The sequence below is a fragment of the Salvelinus alpinus genome, chromosome 17 (genome assembly GCF_045679555.1).
Source record: "Salvelinus alpinus chromosome 17, SLU_Salpinus.1, whole genome shotgun sequence".
In the NCBI taxonomy this organism is placed as follows: Eukaryota; Metazoa; Chordata; class Actinopteri; order Salmoniformes; family Salmonidae; genus Salvelinus; species Salvelinus alpinus.
This window is the reverse complement of record NC_092102.1, coordinates 14,048,294-14,068,260: the sequence shown is the minus strand read 5'-3', so window position 1 is coordinate 14,068,260 and position 19,967 is coordinate 14,048,294. Positions and strand designations below refer to the sequence as shown.

The 19,967-nt window shown below is 43.5% G+C and overlaps 1 protein-coding gene across 4 annotated transcripts in view; it reads right to left on the bottom strand.

Annotated features, from left to right (window-relative positions):
* LOC139542203 (complement C1q-like protein 4) overlaps positions 1–963 on the bottom strand; it is a 30,936-nt gene extending 29,973 nt beyond the window's left edge. For 2 of the 4 annotated variants that reach the window (XM_071347349.1, XM_071347350.1), the window contains exon 1: positions 502–963. The gene's annotated coding sequence lies outside the window, so the exon portion shown is untranslated. The remainder of the gene's footprint in view (positions 1–501) is intronic. The other 2 variants (XM_071347352.1, XM_071347353.1) reach the window with 2 other exon arrangements.
* Between the last annotated feature and the right edge of the window lie 19,004 nt (positions 964–19,967).

Sequence of the window (19,967 nt, the reverse complement as noted above, 5' to 3'; positions counted from 1 at the left end):
CATATAGTGTTTATATTTCTATTATTTTATATTATACCATCCAATTAATATAATTATGCAATCTACAAATCAAACGCTCCTTGAGGTTTGACACTGACCACTCTCATTTAAAACAACTGGTATTTTCTACATGGAGGACACTGATTAATTTTCGGTCCTCTTTTCAGATTTGATAAGATAAATGCACAAATAAGGCAATTATTGAAATCGTTTATGAGGTCTTACTAGGTCAAAATCTGACAAAATGTAGTTTTATGTTCATCCCAAGCAATCCCTAAATACTTACTTAACAGCATTTTTTAAAGGAATTTAATTCACTTCCAATTATCAAGTAATGATATTTGTTATATACTTATCGAAATATTAGTAGCTTATAGGTAGCCTACAGTATTTGTATTCGTTTTTATCACTGTTCAGAATATGTCTCACTCTCTCCATGATAAATCTGGGGAACGGACACATAAAATCAAAAAGCATGCACTGCACCGTATTGTTACTCACTCTCTGTCTTCCTACTGTAATGAAACTGGAGTCAAGAAGATTTCTCCACCAGGCGTTTTTGAATCGAGTGTATCCAGGTACGAATCCTCCCGGTGCGATGAGACTCCGCGAACAACTTCGCGTGTCAAATAAATAGCCGAGGGCGCGCGCACTTTTAAGCAGGAGAAGCCCGGGAAGTAAAGAGAAGGAATAAAAAATCAATCCTCACCACCACTTCTACGGTAATTTCCCGTTTCGACTGAGATCAGTACAGTGCGGTTACTTATGAAGTCCAACCCGAAGTTGCTAGAAATGTTTTTTTGTCGCCCTCGTTAGCTTGTCCAAGTTGCTGTTGAGTGTTGAACACTGAGCATCCTTTTGTTTATAAAAACCGAGTTACTTTGAGGAACTGATTTTGTTCTATCTCCAACAAACCGCGTTAAAAAAGCTCCCACTCCCTCCCCTGTGTAGGCAACACCTGTAAGATCTCTCTCTCTCTCTCTCTCTCTCTCTCTCTCTCTCTCTCTCTCTCTCTCTCTCTTCTCTCTCTCTTTCTCTCTCCCACTCTCGCTCTCTCTCTATCCTTATGTTTTTGATTGCAAGCATTTTATTACAAAATATAGCCCTTGGGCTATTATAGGGGAAAATAATGAAATGTCTTTTATATGGAAGCCCATTCCCACCTCCAATTATAATTTTTGATGTCGATACTATATAAAAATGTCGAGATACTATCTAAAAATGTCAAGATACCAAGTTCAAAGTTTGAGATACTTTTGTATATATAGTGTATGTGGACACCCCTTCAAATTAGTGGATTTGGCTATTTCAGCCACACTCCCTTGCTGATAGGTGTATAAAATCGAGCACACAGCCATGCAATCTCCATAGACAAACAGTGGCAGTAGAATGGCCCGTACTGAAGAGCTCAGTGACTTTCAACATGGCACCGCTATAGGATGCCACCTTTCCAAATCAGTTCGTCAAATTTCTGTCCTGCTAGAGCTGCCCCGGTCAACTGTAAGTGCTGTTATTGTGAAGTGGAAATGTCCAGGAGCAACAACGGCACAGCCGTGAAGTGGTAGGCCACACAAGCTCACAGAACGAGACCTTTGAATGCTGAAGCGAGTAGCGTGCTGAGTGCTGAAGCGCGTAGCGCATAAAAATCGTCTGTCCTCGGTTGCAACACTCACTACCGAGTTCCAAACTGACTCTGGAAGCAAAGTCAGCACAATAACTGTTCGTCGGGAGCTTCATGAAATGGGTTCCATGGCCGAGCAGCCACACACAACCCTAAGATTACCATGCGCAAATGCCAAGCGTCGGCTGGAGTGGTGTAAAGCTCACCGCTCTGGAGTGATGAATCACGCTTCACCACCTGGCAGTCCAATGCTGAATCTGGGTTTGGCGGATGCCAGGAGAACGCTACCTGCCCGAATGCATAATGCCAACTGTAAAGTTTGGTGGAGGGGGAATAATGGTCTGGGTCTGTTTTTCATGGTTCAGTCTAGGCCCCCTAGTTCCAGTGAAGGGAAATCTTAATGCTACAATATACAATGACATTCTAGACGATTCTGTGCTTCCATCTTTGTGGCAACAGTTTGGGGAAGGCCCTTTCCTGTGTCAGCATGACAATAACCCTGTGCACAAATTGAGGTCCATACAGAAATGGTTTGTCGAGATCAATGTGGAAGAACTTGACTGGCCTGCATAGACCCCTGACCTCAACCTCATCAAACACCTTTGGGATGAATTGGAACGCCGACTGCGAGCCAGGCCTAATCACCCAACATCAGTGCCTGACCTCAATGCTCTTGTGGCTGAATGGAAGCAAGTCCCCGCTGCAATGTTCCAACAGTGGACACTACGTAAAAACTAGAAAACTAGAAAACAACTGCGATGGACAATAGAACTAACCCTGCATAAATCAAGCTCAGCTCTGTTAGTTCTTTTATCCATTCACAGTTGTTGTCTATTTTTTTTTTGTTACAATATGACTTGATTAGAAAAATCTGGTCCCATCATAGCCCATATAAAACCGTTTTACAGCTGCTTTATTACCATGTCACACCCTACAGCTAGGGTTCTGAGTTTTACCTGGTTATGTTAACCTACCAGATTAGGGAAAACTCTGGGCCCCAGGAAAACCCTCCTGTGGTACCGCCTCTGAAATCACCACAAAATGTTACAAATTAAGTTAAATTTGTACTTATGTTACTCAACATTTTTACTAACTATCTTGAAATGTTGAGATAGTATCGACATAAAACAAAAAAATGGTGGCAGAGATGGGCTTCCATAGTTTTTAACCATTTTTCTTTTCAAATAGGACACAAAATAAATACCTATAATTTGCCTGCTTGTTAATGCTTCTCTACAACTACATCACATGTCCTTAACCCACCTGTTGTTACCTGTTGGTAAGACTTCTGTGGCAAAACCATTAAATGGTAGGCACAATCCTGCAAGAAAGAGAGGTAGAAGGAGGAAGAAACAAGGCGAGGATGACTAAGTATAATTATTGTTGTACGTATGGGTGAGGAATGGAGAGAAGACACTAAATGTTCCCTAGACTTTTGTCTGAGTGACACACACACACACACACGCACGCACGCACGCACGCACGCACGCATGCCTAGACTATTGTCTGTCTGTGTGAGTCGCTTTCTCTCGTTATCAGGCCTCATTAGGAAGAGATACTGAGCCACACAGAGAACTGTTCTTCTCTTACACACACACATGCATACACCCATACACACAAACACACACTTTTTCCCAAGATCCATGTTTTTGCTCTCCGTTCTTTTTGTTATCAGGTGTTATTATAGTTATATGATAATAAAATAAATAACTTCAAATAATTGCAATAATAGTAATTTACAGTAACTGCATCTCAATTGCCCAATTCATTCACTAAACAATTGTGGTCAAAACAGTATAGGGACATAGTTGTAAAATAAATGTATGCATAATTATAAAGGTATTCGTATATTTAATGGCTTTAATAACTTGTTTTTAAATGCAGGTTTTACCTCTGTATCCCCCGAGATTTGTGTCTCTCTCCATGACAGGCGTAATCACACCTCTGCATGTTTAAAGTTTATTGACTGAGATGGGAGCTGGTGGGAGGCTCTGGGGAAATACATATTGATGATGACTCTTTTCATCAATTGCCAATCGTTCTACCTCTATCCCTCTTTCTTTAGATATGACCACTGTCAAGGGAGCGAGGGAGAAGCCCACCAGAGAGAAAAAAACAGAAGGTAAAAATTGTGCCTAACAAGCGTTAAGCTTTCTCGCTATTAGCCTACTGAATATGTCAAAGTCTAGGACATATGACAACGTGAGACTAGATTCGGATGGAACGTTAAGAGAAGGAAAAGGGTGGGTGTGAGACTAAGCTAGATTAGGTTCCTAGGGCTCCATGGGGTAACGTTTGAGAACTTAACATGTGCAGTCCAGTCCTATCCAACACAGGTATGTGTTGTGTTAAATGGTGTGTCAGTCTCATTTTGTGGCTTGGGGAGTCTGCCAGTGCCATTAAAACCATTAGAATTCTAGAACATTACAACATAATAGAACACTCCTCAGAGCTCTAGAGGCAGTCTCAGTCACCGACAGGACAACAGATAGATAATCATGGCCAGCAGTGAGAGGCAATATAGTCCGAATTGGATTTTTAGGGGCTGTTAAAATATTACTGAGCTCATTAATATTGAAATTTGCATATGTCTCTGAGCTGTCTGTCTCTCTCTCACTCCCTCCTTCTGTCTTTCTCCCTCCCTCCCTCTCTCTCCCTCCCCCTCTCTCTCTCTCTCTCTCTCTCTCTCTCTCTCTCTCTCTCTCTCTCTCTCTCTCTCTCTCTCTCTCTCTCTCTCTCTCTCTCTCTCTCTCTCTCTCTCTCTCCCATGCTCTATCTACCCTTACTTGTCCTTGTTAGATTTGTATTTATTGTGAGAAGAGTTCCTTTTATTTGTGTTATTGAGCCGTGTGCATCCATGCTTCTGGTAGCAGAGGTGTGAACAGGACATTCCATTTACTGTAGCTAGGGTCGGAAGACATTTTGAGTTGTTTGTTTAATCGGCCTCATATATCGTGGTGCAACAAAGAGAATCTCTCTCTCTCCCTCTCTCTCCCCTCTCTCTCTCTCTCTCTCTCTCTCTCTCTCTCTCTCTCTCTCTCTCTCTCTCTCTCTCTCTCTCTCTCTCTCTCTCTCTCTCTCTCTCTCTCTCTCTCCCTCCCTCTAACCAATGATTTAGGCTCAGTCGTTTCTCTCCTCTTTGTCTAAAGAGAAAGAGCAGGAACCTATTTTATGGTCACATAACTCATGGAATATTTCTCGCATTTGTCTGTGTGTGCTTTCTTGACTACACTACCGTATCACGATTTGAATTTAGACATTGTGAGAATTCAAGGCTCGTTTAATATTTAATTGAAGACGATATCAGAACCTCTATTTCAAAGAAGCAGGCCACAGAATGCAATAGTCTTACAACTTGCATTGTAAAGACAAAATATGCAAACCTGCTTGATGATACAGCACGAGGTAGATTTCAGCGAGAACGTTCCACATATTAGATCAGCATCACTGTGAGTTCCAGTCTGAGGGGGATATACGGATGGTGTTGGAGAGATGGGTGAAGGGGATGGTGAAGGGTGGAGTGATAACATCAGAAGGATGGTTGTTGGATCCCCTAGAGGCAGGTCACAGCTGGATGTCTGATGGCCACCACTGCTACTCCCTAGGGTCCCACTCCTCAGCAACACAGCTACCCACAGCTCGAACCACACTACCACTAAACACAGATCCAACTATCTAATCCTCATCCACTGCCAGGGGGACAGATAGCAATCAATCTGGGGGTCATTAGGATACAGGGGATACAACGGCTTCTACAGGGTTGTTTGAGGACAGGCCAGAACGACACACATACATGCACGCACACACACACCAAACGACGGACAGGAGAGAGTTATTACTCAATATAATGATTGTGGGAGCGGGGGTGAGAAAGAAACAGAACGTGGGACATCTATACTACAAGTGGTTAGTGACAAAAGAAAGTAAGTCATGGAAGGCATGACCTGACCTCCAAATAAAGATGGAGAGGATGTCTTGCCTAACTTTGATATGGTGTTAGTTAGAAATAGGGTCAATACCTCCCAGTTTGGTATGGCCTCTCAACAATGAGATCAACGGTATGGAAGGAAAGAGAATTCTTAAGGCAGGAAAAGGGAAGGTATACACTTGCCCGCACAGCACGTGTGTGTGTTTGTGTGTGTGTGTGTGTGTGTACAACATGTTTGTGCTGTGCTGTTCCATTAGACTTTGATTAGGAGGCCTGATGCAGAGTGACAGTGTGCAGATTGAGTTGCACAGCCACTCTCATTCTCCCTATTAATAATACCAGCTACACGCCCTGCTCTCTCTCTCTCTCTCTCTCTCTCTCTCTCTCTCTCTCTCTCTCTCTCTCTCTCTCTCTCTCTCTCTCTCTCTCTCTCTCTCTCTCTCTCTCTCTCTCTCTCTCTCTCTCTCTCTCTCTCTCTCTCTCTTCCTCCCTACACACTGCTGGCCCAGACCACATTTATTAATCACTATTTGTCACCTGTCCAATGCTCCACTCTCGCTCTCACTTTCACTCTCTCTTGGTCTCGGTCTCTCACTCTGTTTTTTTAACTCCTCTTTCTTCAATCGCTCCCTGTCTCCCTCCTGGTCTGTCCAGTTATCCCTTGCTTTCCGCCTCTTCCTCCATTCCAAGCTCTGAGACATGGTCAGGCATACTGAGAGATGTTCTACTCTCTCTCTCTCTCTTTAAGTCCACATACATTTTTGGTAATTTATTTTTTATTTTTAAAGCTTTCCTATTTATACGACATAATTTACTGCCGCATTGTCTTTACAAAAAAAGTATAATGTATAATGAATACTTATATTTCTGAACGCTATATATTTATATACATATATATTTTTTACACCAGATACAAACGTATACATATGAACAACAACTTACAGACGCACACAAACAATGACTACATCTCATCTGCCCAGACCCACATGATCACACCCCCATCCCTAGTGCCTGTATGATTGTTTGCCACTTGGCCTTAAATTGTACTAATTCGTTTTTTTCTCCCATTCTATTTCAATATTTAAATAATAAATCATTTTATTTTTCCATTATGTTAATGATGGCAGAGTGATTGATTTCCAGGTTGTTAGTATACGTTTAAAAAGATGAGTGATTAGAAGAGAATCGTCCAGCCCATTGGGTGTCTCACTACAACCCCATATGACACTACACCACCATATACCATGTCTTGAAATATGCAGACAGACGGAATAAAAGTAAGTTTACGTCGTAAAACTTATGACAGACAACTTTCTAACTCTGCCCATAACTTTTAGACTTTATAGCATTCCCAGAATGCATGGTTTATTGAATCATTCTTAGTTTTACATTTAATAAGACATGACTCTGCCATTGTGCTGTAGAATTTGTGAATTTTGTCTCTTGTATAATAAATTCTATACATTAGTTTATACTGGATTAAGCATACATTTTCCTTAACTGTAATTTTGTTAGTGTCACGTTCTGACCATAGTTCTTGTGTGTTTTACTTGTTTTAGTGTTGGTCAGGACGTGAGCTGGGTGGGCATTCTATGTTGTGTGTCTAGTTTGTCTATTTCTATGTATGCCTGATATGGTTCTCAATCAGAGGCAGGTGTTTGTCATTGTCTCTGATTGGGAACCATATTTAGGTGGCTTGTTTTGTGTTGGGGTTTGTGGGTGGTTGTTTCCTGTCTTTGTGTTCTGCACAAGATAGGACTGTCTCGGTTTTCACGGTTGTTATTTTGTATTTTGTATAGTGTTCACGTTATCGTCTCTTTGTTATTAAACATGTTGAACACTAGCCGCGCTGCGTTTTGGTCCTCTCCTTCATCTCAGGAAGAAAACCGTTACAGTTAGTTATGCTTCAACATTCCTTCAATCTTGTGCCAACATCAGTTATTTTGAAGTCTTGGTTCCAATAGTTTATATTTCTTTCTTAGAGATTGTCAGTTGGATATGCTCTCTGCAAGGTTTTGTATATCTTACCTATCATATGAACATTTTCTGGCTCAAATAAGATACCCTCAAGGAGGACCGACTTTAGAAATCAGTGGAACGGCCGGTGGAATTAGAGTATGATAGCTAAGGAAATGGAGAAGATTCTGGCGTTTGATTGCAAATATGCAGAGGGAGTTGAAAAGAGAACACACAGAAGGCTGTTTATAAAACACCTGTCTCTGGATTACATCTTCAAACTAAGGGCAACCATGGCAGGGAGAAGCGTCCATCCATGTATACAACAATCCAAAATTTCTTTTTGATACTGTCGCAAAGCTAACTAAAAAGCAGCATTCCCCAAGTGAGGATGTCTTTCACTTCAGCAGTAATAAATTCATGAACTTCTTTGAGGAAAAGATCATGATCATTAGAAAGCAAATTACGGACTCCTCTTTAAATCTGCGTATTCCTCCAAAGCTCAGCTGTCCTGAGTCTGCACAACTCTGCCAGGACCTAGGATCAAGAGAGACACTTAAGTGTTTTAGTACTATATCTCTTGACACAATGATGAAAATAATCATGGCCTCTAAACCTTCAAGCTGCATACTGGACCCTATTCCAACTAAACTACTGAAAGAGCTGCTTCCTGTGCTCGGCCCTCCTATGTTGAACATAATAAACGTCTCTCTATCCACCGGATGTGTACCAAACTCACTAAAAGTGGCAGTAATAAAGCCTCTCTTGAAAAAGCCAAACCTTGACCCAGAAAATATAAAAAACTATCGGCCTATATCGAATCTTCCATTCCTCTCAAAAAAAATTGAAAAAGCTGTTGCACAGCAACTCACTACCTTCCTGAAGACAAACAATGTATACGAAATGCTTCAGTCTGGTTTTAGACCCCATCATAGCACTGAGACTGCACTTGTGAAGGTGGTAAATGACCTTTTAATGGCGTCAGACTGAGGCTCTGCATCGGTCCTCATGCTACTAGACCTTAGTGCTGCCTTTGATATCATCGATCACCACATTCTTTTGGAGAGATTGGAAACCCAAATTGGTCTACACGGACAAGTTCTGGCCTGGTTTAGATCTTACCTGTTGGAAAGATATCAGTTTGTCTCTGTGAATGGTTTGTCCTCTGACAAATCAACTGTACATTTCGGTGTTCCTCAAGGTTCCGTTTTAGGACCACTATTGTTTTCACTATATATTTTACCTCTTGGGGATGTCATTCGAAAACATAATGTTAACTTTCACTGCTATGCGGATGACACACAGCTGTACATTTCAATGAAACATGGTGAAGCCCCAAAATTGCCCTCGCTAGAAGCCTGTGTTTCAGACATAAGGAAGTGGATGGCTGAAAACGTTCTACTTTTAAACTCGGACAAAACAGAGATGTTTGTTCTAGGTCCCAAGAAACAAAGAGATCTTCTGTTGAATCTGACAATTAATCTTGATGGTTGTAAAGTCGTCTCAAATAAAACTGTGAAGGACCTCGGCGTTACTCTGGACCCTGATCTCTCTTTTGACGAACATATCAAGACTGTTTCAAGGACAGCTTTTTTCCATCTACGTAACATTGCAAAAATCAGACATTTTCTGTCCAAAAATGATGCAGAAAAATGAATCCATGCTTTTGTTACTTCTAGGTTAGACTACTGCAATGCTCTACTTTCCGGCTACCTGGATAAAGCACTAAATAAACTTCAGTTAGTGCTAAATACGGCTGCTAGAATCTGAATGTGATCATATTACTCCAGTGCTAGCTTCCCTACACTGGCTTCCTGTTAAGGCAAGGGCTGATTTCAAGGTTTTACTGTTAACCTACAAAGCGTTACATGGGCTTGCTCCTACCTATCTTTCCGAGTTGGTCCTGCCGTACATACCTACACGTACGCTACGGTCACAAGACGCAGGCCTCCTAATTGTCCCTAGAATTTCTAAGCAAACAGCTGGAGGCAGGGCTTTCTCCTATAGATTTCAATTTTTATGGAATGGTCTGCCTACCCATGTGAGAGACGCAGACTCGGTCTCAACCTTTAAGTCTTTATTGAAGACTCATCTCTTCAGTAGGTCATATGATTGAGTGTAGTCAAGCCCAGGAGTGTGAAGGTGAACGGAAAGGCTCTGGAGCAACGAACCGCCCTTGCTGTCTCTGCCTGGCCGGTTCCCCACTCTCCACTGGGATTCTCTGCCTCTAACCCTATTACAGGGGCTGAGTCACTGGCTTACTGGTGCTCTTTCATGCCGTCCCTAGGAGGGGTGCGTCACTTGAGTGGGTTGAGTCACTGACGTGATCTTCCTGTCTGGGTTGGCGCCCCCCCCCCCCTTGGTTTGTGCCGTGGCAGAGATCTTTGTGGGCTATACTCGGCCTTGTCTCAGGATGGTAAGTTGGTGGTTGAAGATTTCCCTCTAGTGGTGTGGGGGCTGTGCTTTGGCAAGGTGGGTGGGGTTATATCCTTCCTGTTTGGCCCTGTCCGGGGGTATCATCGGATGGGGCCACAGTGTCTCCTGACCCCTCCTGTCTCAGCCTCCAGTATTTATGCTGCAGTAGTTAATGTGTCGGGGGGCTAGGGTCAGTTTGTTATATCTGGAGGACTTCTCCTGTCTTATCCAGTGTCCTGTTGAATTTAAGTATGCTCTCTCTAATTCTCTCCTTTTCTCTCTCTTTCTTTCTCTCTCTCGGAGGACCTGAGCCCTAGGACCATGCGTCAGGACTACCTGGCATGATGACTCCTTGCTGTCCCCAGTCCACCTGGCCTTGCTGCTGCTCCAGTTTCAACTGTTCTGCCTGCGGCTATGGAACCCTGACCTGTTCAGCGGACGTGCTAAAAAAGCCAACTGACATTTACTCCTGAGGTGCTGACTTGCTGCACCCTCGATAACTACTGTGATTATTATTATTTGACCATGCTGGTCATTTATGAACATTTGAACATCTTGGCCATGTTCTGTTATAATCTCCACCCGGCACAGCCAGAAGAGGACTGGCCACCCCTCATAGCCTGGTTCCTCTCTAGGTTTCTTCCTAGGTTTTGGCCTTTCTAGGGAGTTTTTCCTAGCCACCATGCTTCTACACCTGCATTGCTTGCTGTTTGGGGTTTTAGGCTGGGTTTCTCTACAGCACTTTGAGATATCAGCTGATGTACGAAGGGCTATATAAATACATTTGATTTGATTTGATTTGATGTATACGAACGAGTAAGATAGTCTAGCAAGCCACATTTTCAGATAGTATACGTTTCTAATTTTGTCAAATAGTAGTTTTCATTTCAAGTTAAAGGTTACTATTAGCTAGCTAGTGGAGAGCTGTTATTTGTCTACACCCATTCTTAAGAGGGTGTGAACTATGCTGAGTGGGTGTAGACAAGGAAGAGCTCTCCAGTAGGTTTACCAAAACATTCAAGACCATTTCCTCAAAAGTGAGGTTACCAGTTTATCAACTTTCAAAGCAGAATTACTTTTCCAATGTTCCTCAACTGTAGTGTATGATATACTGTACAATTTTCTAGCTCTGAGTCTCTACTTTTTGCTACATAAGACCAAATTGAGCGGGTTGGGCACAAATGTATTATTTCAGCTAGAAAGTTAAAAGCTTCCAAAGTTTTTAAAAGAAAAGGCCATTCAGGAGCCTCCCGAGTGGCACAGCGGTCTAAGCCACTGAATCGCATGCAGTGCTAGAGGCGTTACTACAGACCCGGGTTCATTTCCTGGGCTGTGCCACAACCGACTGTGGCCGGGAATCCCATAGGACGACGCATAGTTGGCCCAGCGTCGTCTGGGTTAGGGTAGGCTTTATTGACTCCTTGTGGCGGGCCGGGTGCCTGCTGTCTGACCCCGGCCGCCAGTTTGAACGGTGTTTCCTCCGACACATTGGTGCAGTTAGCTGGCGGTCGTTAAGGAGCGCGGTTAGACGGGTCATGTTTCGGAGGACGCTTGACTCCATCTTCGCCTCTTCCGAGCTCGTTGGGGAGTTGCAGCGATGAGACAAGATCTAGAAAATTACGGAGAAAAAGGGGGTAAAATACAAAAATCAGGATTGTCAAAAGCTTTATCTGCATTAACAGCCATTTTTTATAAATCTATATCTTGTTGCGTGTTTAAAAAAATACATTAAAAAAAATCGTTTTTTGCTGTGGATTTCAACCTATAGAATAATGTATAACCACCCTGATCGTTAGCTACCCACTATTGACATTTTTATGATGTTCATTTTGAAAATCAGTAAAGTTCAAATTAGTCAAATAGGTTAAAGGATTTGGACAAGGAGCAGGCACACTGATAAGGGGTTGGTCTCAGAATGGAATTTAATAGGATAATAATACTGTATTTTGGGAACACTACTACAAGTTCTGTATGCGTTGTATTTTTTTACTCGATTGATCCCCTCTAAAATGATCTCCCCAGTCACTTAGTTTATCTTTATCATAGAGTAGAAACAACTCTGGTGTATATTTAAAACTGTTCCTCACTACTGTACTCAAGTCGTGGCATAAAGTAGAGGAATTTTGTATGAGCAGTTTTTAATTGGATTCCACAAGCCAAGAGTTCTGACTGTGGTTTTCGATTGTGAATGCGGGTGAACTCAGATTCAGAGAATGAACTTCATATGAAGAAGATGAGGCCATGCTTGTATCAAACAGAGCTGATACCCATAGAGCCATTTGAACTCTGCCCACATAATGTGTGTCCCTTGATGTGTTATATGAAGCTTCAAGGGGAACTACAGGAAATCCTAGCATGTTGGATGGAAACAAACAAACAGACAGAAATCCACATGCGCCTCACATCGTCACATGGTGAGGGGGTGAGGGAGAAAAGCCGAGAGAAATGTAAAAACAGAGAAATGAGAGGTTGTGTAAATAGCTGGAGGGAAGGATGGAACTTTGTGTTGTAATTAAATGATGGGATATAAGCTTTGGTCTCCAGTGAGACCTGCCAGTAGGTTTAACATGGTTTGGTAGGAGGGTTGATAAACTGACAGCCATTCATGTCCACAGCACAATCCCAATGACAAAACGGCTGATTTATAACGCTGGAAATACACTGAATACTCTCATTCTATCTGGGGGGTTGAGTAGCACTCTTTAATTAAGAACTCAGGAACCAATAGCCTATGACAATCATTCACATTGATGAATGTGTGACACACCTTTTCTATGTCAGCTTCCTCCAAAGCATTGTGGGTAACATGCTAAGCCATCAAAGGTCATTCAGAGGTGTTTGTTTGGTAAAAGCCTGACAGATGAGAGAGGAGAGACAAGCATGTTGTCAGTTCTAATTCTACATGGGGAACCTCACAGCGCTGTAGTCTGGGGAGTAGCGCACACACACACCTGGGGAGTGTGGGGGTTTCCCGACATGCCCCTCATTGGGGAGGTGCTGTGTTGAGCCTGTGAGCGTCCTGGTGCGTCCTAGAGCCCCCTGGAGCGGCAGAGTTTGATCCAGCTGCTCCAGCTGCGGCTCCAAACTGCAGGCATAGAGGCCTGCAGGCAGACAGGTCTCCACTGGGGCTCTCCTCCAAATGCCACAGTGACTCACCCTCCTCTGCCTCCACAGACAACACAACATTATCAAACCTGGCAGCTCTGAAAGCGCTCCACACCATCCTGCCCTGTGTCCCCTAAAACACTCAGAGGGATACGTGAGAGAGTATTGTGGCTATTAGGGATGGTCTGGAGTAAGGATTTTCTATTCCCACAGGACTTCTTATTTCATATGAAAGGTAACGAGCCTGTTTTGATTAGGAAATACAGCTTCTAGTCACAGAAAGAGACAAGCTACTCACATAAATAAATATAGTGCATTCGGAAAGTATTCAGACCCCTTTACTTTTTCCACATTTTGTTAAATTTCAGCTTTATTCTAAACTGGATTAAATCGTTTTTTTTCTTCTCCTCATCAATGTACACACAATACCTCGTAATGACAAAGCGAAAACAGGTTTTTAGACATTTTTACAAATGTATTATTATTTTATTTTGGTATATTTTATTTAAGCAAGTATTCACACCCTTTGCTATGAGACTCGAAATTGAGCTCAGGTGCATCCTGTTTCCATTGAAATGAAATGTTTCTACAACTTGATTGGAGTCCACCTGTGGTAAATTCAATTGATTGGACATGATTTGGAAAGGCAAACACCTGTCTATATAAGGTCCCACTGTTGTCAGAGCAAAAACCAAGCCATGAGTTCAAAGGAATTGTCCTTAGAGCTCCGAGACAGGATTGTGTGGAGGCACAGATCGGGGGAACGGGTACCAAAACATTTCGGCAGCATTGAAGGTCCCCTGCATCATTCTTAAATGGAAGAAGTTTGGAACTACCAAGACTCTTCCTAGAGCTGGCCGCCCGGCCAAACTGAGCAATCGGGGAGGAGGGCCTTGGTCAGGAAGATGACCAAGAACCCAATGGTCACTCTGACAGAGCTCCAAAGTTCCTCTGTAGAGATGGGAGAACCTACCAGAAGGACAACCATCTCTGCAGCACTCCACATATCAGGTATTTATGGTAGAGTGGCGAGACGGAAGCCACTCCTCAGTAAAAAGCACATGACAGCCCGCTTGGAGTTTGCCAAAAGGCACCTAAAGGACTCTCAGACCATGAGAAACAAGATTCTCTGGTCTGATGAAACCAAGATTGAACTCTTTGGCCTGATTGCCAAGCGTCATGTCTGGACGAAACCTGTCACCATCCCTATGGTGAAGCATGGTGGTGGCAGCATGCTGTGGGGATGGCGACTAGTCAGGATCGAGGGAAAGATGAGCGGAGCAAAGTACAAAGAGATCCTTGATGAAAACCTGCTCCAGGGCGCTCAGGACCTCAGACTGGGGCGAAGGTTCACTTTCCAACAGGACAATGACCCTAAGCGCACAGCCAAGACAACGTAGGAGTGGCTTCGGGACAAGTCTGTGTAGCAACGCTCCACATCCAACTTGACATAGCTTGAGAGGATCTGCAGAGAAGAATGGGAGAAACTCCCCAAATACAGGTGTGCCAAGCTTGTAGCGTCGTACCCAAGAAGACTCGAGGCTGTAATTGCTGCCAAAGATGCTTTAACAAAGTACTGAGTAAAGGCTCTGACTACTTATGTAAATGTGATATTTCCAGTGTTTTTTTTTTTTTTATGAATTTGCAAAAATGTCTATAAACCTGTTTTTGCTTTGTCATTATGGGGTATTGTGTGTAGATTTATGAGGGGGGGAAACAATTTAATCCAGTTTAGAATAAGGCTGTAACGTAGCAAAATGTGGAAAAAGTCAAGGGGTCTGAATACTTTCCGAATGCACTGTACAGTAGATATACTCACGCGAGTGCACACACACATACACACAGTCTTTCGGGGAGAGCTGAAAAAGTGCTTGCTGTGAATCAACTGTAAACAAAAAGGGTGATTCTGAGACCATAGTTGTCATCTCACAGCTTCAAGAATCAATATAGCCCCACTTTCACACTCTAATCCCCCAGCTTGTGTGGAGCGGTTTGGCGGCGGCTGGGACCTGCAGAGAGGCCTGGGAGGGAGAGAGAGGGTACACACTATCTTCAATGTCCTCTCATCTTTACCAACTGACGTCTTACATTTGTTGTACATTTATTGTAGAGTAAACATAAGCCTAACCCCTTTGCTGCATTTGAATTTGCTGCCTCTCTCTTCTGTTATTCTCTCGCTTCCCGCCTCTCTGTCTCTCTCTGTCCTCTCTCTCTCTCTCTCCCCCCTCTCAGTCTCTCTCTCTCTCTCTCTCTCTCTCTCTCTCTCTCTCTCTTTCTCTCTCATTTGTAATTCTGTGCAGCCTTTGGCTTTCTTATTAGGAAGCATCTCCTTGGTTGAAATTCATTCCCACTGCCTCTCTCACTCCTCTGCACCCAAGTAGTACACAGCTTCTCCACCCTGTTTTATTCCATCCATTATGTCTCTCTCACATCCCATCTTTCTCTGTCTCTCTCCCTTATTGACTTCATCAGGTTCTTTCCTAACTGGTGGAAGAGTGAAGGCAGTTTAAAGCAGAGGAAGAGAGAACGGAAGAGGCTGTAGGAGAGAGAGAGAGAGATAGAAAGATGGTGGGAGAGAGACAGACAGAAAGAGAGCGAGATAGAGGTGCGTTGGGGTGGGTTTAGGGGGAAACGCTCCAGTGCTTGGCTGACAAACAGAAGGTCCCTCCAGAGCAGAGCAGATGAGAAGAGAGGAGCGAAAGAAACGGGTGCGAGAAAAGAGAAGGAGGGGAGTTTGATGTAAGCATTCAAACCCCTAACCCCCTTCTCTCTCTTTCCCCAACAGAAAGAAAATCTATGACTGCTTTCTTAGTATTCCTCCCATCCTCTACTGAAGCCTCTACAGAAGGAGAACGCAGACAAGCGGATTGCTGGTGAGGCTAGGGCCGGCTCTAGCTTTTTGGAGGCCCTAAGCAAGATTTGGTTGGGGGGCCCCCCACCTCATGGCAAAACATTTTTGTGGCCCTTCATGGGCGGTGGGTATTTGGCCATGATTACTACAAGTTTAGATAGCTGGCTAGACCAACTACCAATCTAAAAGTTTGGGCACACCTACTCATTCAAATTTTTTTTTTTTTTACTATTTTCTACATTGTAGAATAATAGTGAATACATCAAAACTATGAAATAGCACATATGGAATCATGTAGTAACCAAAAAAGTGTTAAACAAATCAAAATAGATTTCAGATTCTTCAAAGTAGCCACCCTTTGCCTTGATGACAGCCTTGCACACTCTTGGCATTCTCTCAACCAGCTTCAAGAGGAATGCTTTTCCAACATTCTTGAAGGAGTTCCCACATACTGTATGCTGAGCACTTGTTGGCTGCTTTTCCTTCACTCTGCGGTCCAACTCATCCCAAACCATCTCAATTGAGTTGAGGTCGGGTGATTGTGGAGGCCAGGTCATCTGATGCAGCACTCCGTCATTCTCCTTCTTGGTCACATAGCCCTTACACAGCCTGGAGGTGTGTTTTGGATCATTGTCCTGTTGACGAACAAATGATAGTCCCACTAAGCGCAAACCAGATGGGATGGCGTGTCGCTGCAGAATGCTGTGGTAGCCAAGCTGGTTAAGTGTGCCTTGTAATCTAAATTAATCCCTGACAGTGTCACCAGCAAAGCACCCCCACACCATCACACCTCCTCCATGCCTCACGGTGGGAACCACACATGCTGAGATCATCCGTTCACCTACTCTGCGTCTCACAGTTGGAACCAAACATCTCCAATTTGGACTCATCAGACTAAAGCACAGATCCAATATCCATTGCTCGTGTTTCTTGGCCCAAGCAAGTCTCTTGTTCTTATTGGTGTCCTTTAGTAGTGGTTTCCTTGAAGCAATTCGACCATGAAGGCCTGATTCACGCAGTCTCCTCTGAACAGTTGATGTTCAGATGTGTCTGTTACTTGAACTCTGTGAAGCATTTATTTGGGCTGCAATCTGAGGTGCAGTTAACTCTAATGACCTTATCCTCTGCAGCAGAGGTAACTCTGGGTCTTCCTTTCCTGTGGCAGTCCTCATGAGAGCCAGTTTCATCATAGCGCTTGATGGTTTTTGCGACTGCACTTGAAGAAACTTTCAAAGTTCTTGACATTTTCCGGATTGACTGACCTTCATGTCTTAAAATAATGATGGTCTGTCGTTTCTCTTTGCTTATTTGAGCTGTTCTTGCCATGATATGGACTTGGTCTTTTACCAAATAAGGCTGTCTTCTGTATACCACCCCTACCTTGTCACAACACAACTGACTGGCTCAAATGAATTAAGACGGACAAAAAATCCCCAAATTAACTTTTAACAAGGCACACCTGTTAATTTAAATGCATTCCAGGTGACTACCTCAGAAAGCTGGTTGAGAGAATGCCAAGAGTGTGCAAAGCTGTCATCAAGGCAGAGTGGCTACTTTGAATAATCTAAAATCAAAAATATATTTTGATTTGTTTAACACTTTTTTGGTTACTACATGATTCCATGTGTGTTATATCATAGTTTTGATGTCTTCACTATTATTTATATGTATATACAGTGCATTCGGAAAGTATTCAGACCCCTTCACTTTTTTCACATTTTGTTACGTTACAGCCTTATTCTAAAATGGATTAAATAAAACAAATGTCTATACAATTTACACAATACCTCATAATGACAAAACAAAAACAGGTTTAAAGAAATGTTTAAACATTTATTAAAAACAAAAAACTGAAATACCTTATTTGTATACGTTTTCAGACCTTTTGCTATGAGACTCGAAATTGTGCTCAGGTGCATCCTGTTTCCATTGTTCATCCATGAGGTGTTTCTACAACGTGATTGGAGTCCACCTGTGGCAAATTCAATTGATTGGACATGATTTGGAATGGCACAACCTGGGTCCCACAGTTGACAGTGCATGTCAGAGCAACAACCATGAGGTCGAAGGAATTGTCCGTAGAGCCCCGAGACAGGATTGTGTCGAGGCACAGATCTGAGGAAGGGTACCAAAAAATGTCTACAGCATTGAAGATCCCCAAGAACACAGTGGCCTCCATAATTCTTAAATGGAAGACGTTTGGAACCACCAAGACTCTTGCTAGAGCTGGCGCCCAGCCAAACTGAGCAATCGGGGCAGAAGGGCCTTCGTCAGGGAGGTGACCAAGAACCCGATGTTCACTTTGACAAAGATCTAGAGTTCCTCTGTGGAGAACCTTCCAGGCCTTTATTGTAGAATGGCCAGACGGAAGCCACTCCACAGGAAAAGGCACATGACAGCCCGCTTGTAGTTTGCCAAGAGGCACTGAAAGACTCTCAGACCATGAGAAACAAGATTCCTTGAGGATACCAAGATTGAACTCTTTGGTCTGAATGTCAAGCATCCCGTCTGGAGGAAATCTTGCACCATCCATACAGTGAAGCATGGTGGTGGCAGCATCATGCTGTGGGGATGTTTTTCAGCGTCAGGGACTGACAGACTAGTCAGGATCGAGGGAAAGATGAACGGAGCAAAGTACAGCAAGATCCTTGATGTTGGAGCGTAGGTTCCCCTTCCTACAGGACAATGACCCTAAGCACACAATCAAGACAACACAGGAGTGGCTTCGGGACAAGTCTCTGAATGTCCTTGAGTGACCCAGCCCAATCAAACATCTCTGGAGAGACCTGAAAATAGCTGTGTAGCGACGCTCCCCATCCAACCTGACAGAGTTTGAGAGGATCTGCAGAGAAGAATGGGAGAAACTCCCCAAATACAGGTGTGCCAAGCTTGTAGTGTCATACACAAGAAGACTCGAGGCTGTAAATAATTACTGCAAACGGTGCTTCAACAAAGCACTGAGTAAAAGGTCTGGATACTTATGTAAATGTGATATTTCATTTCTAAAAACCTGTTTTTGCTTTGTCGTTATAGGGTATTGTGTGTAGATTGATGAGGGGGAAAACAATTGAATACATTTTAGAATAAGGATGTAACCTAACAAAATGTGGACAAAGTCAAGGGGTCTGAATACTTTCCGATGGCACTGTATATATTGTGTCGGGGGCCCTCTAGCGGTCGGGGGCCCTCTAGCGGCCAGGGGCCCTAAGCAACAGCTTACATCGCTTTTGCCTGGAACTGGCCCTGGGTGAGGCCCAGGCCAGCCTTGTGTGATGTTGCTGCAGGGTGGTGTGGTTGCGTGTGTGACAGGTGTTTGTTCAGGCCTGACAGGACAGACGGGAAGACTAGCGACTTGAAAGCTCCTCACCGGGGACTTGGGCTGGACAAGTACTCCCTTTACCTCTCCTTTCCGCTCATCTCACTTTTCACCGGTCCTGCTCTAGTCCTGTACACTCTGTTCTCATGCCAATCAGATCAACATGAACAGTTAGAATCCCATCAACAATTCTGTGATATATTTACTTCTGATTTCCAACACTCGGTTGAGGTGCATGTCATCTATTGTATTTTTTACAAGCGCAAATGGCATAGAAATGCTATCCCATCAATCATCTCTACCACTACTACCACTACCAGACACACAAAATCTTTGTCCGTTCCTCTTCCTCTCCCCCAAATTGTTCCTCGTCTGTTACATTGGGCCTGGTAGTCATGCTCCCTGATCATTCCAAAGGTCACAGCTTGTAGCCACTGTCATTACCTGTCACTCTTCTCTCCCTCCCTCCGCCCCTCCCTCCCTCCATCTCTCCCTCCTGAAGACACTCTCTGTCATGCATTTCGTTCCTTGGCTCTGGAAGACAGATCAAAGTGACATACTTAGTTGGGCTTTGAAGGTTAAGAGAGGAGAGAGTGGGAAGTGATCCAACTACAAAATGAGCAGAGTGTGTGGAGTGTGGACAAGGGAGGGAATGGATAACGCGCGGAGGCAGACAGGAGAGTCAAGGTGATCAAGGTTTGCTCTCAATGGAACCTTGTTAAAGTGTTCGTTTAAGTGTTTCAGTGTGTCAGACAATTGCAGTTTTAACTGATGC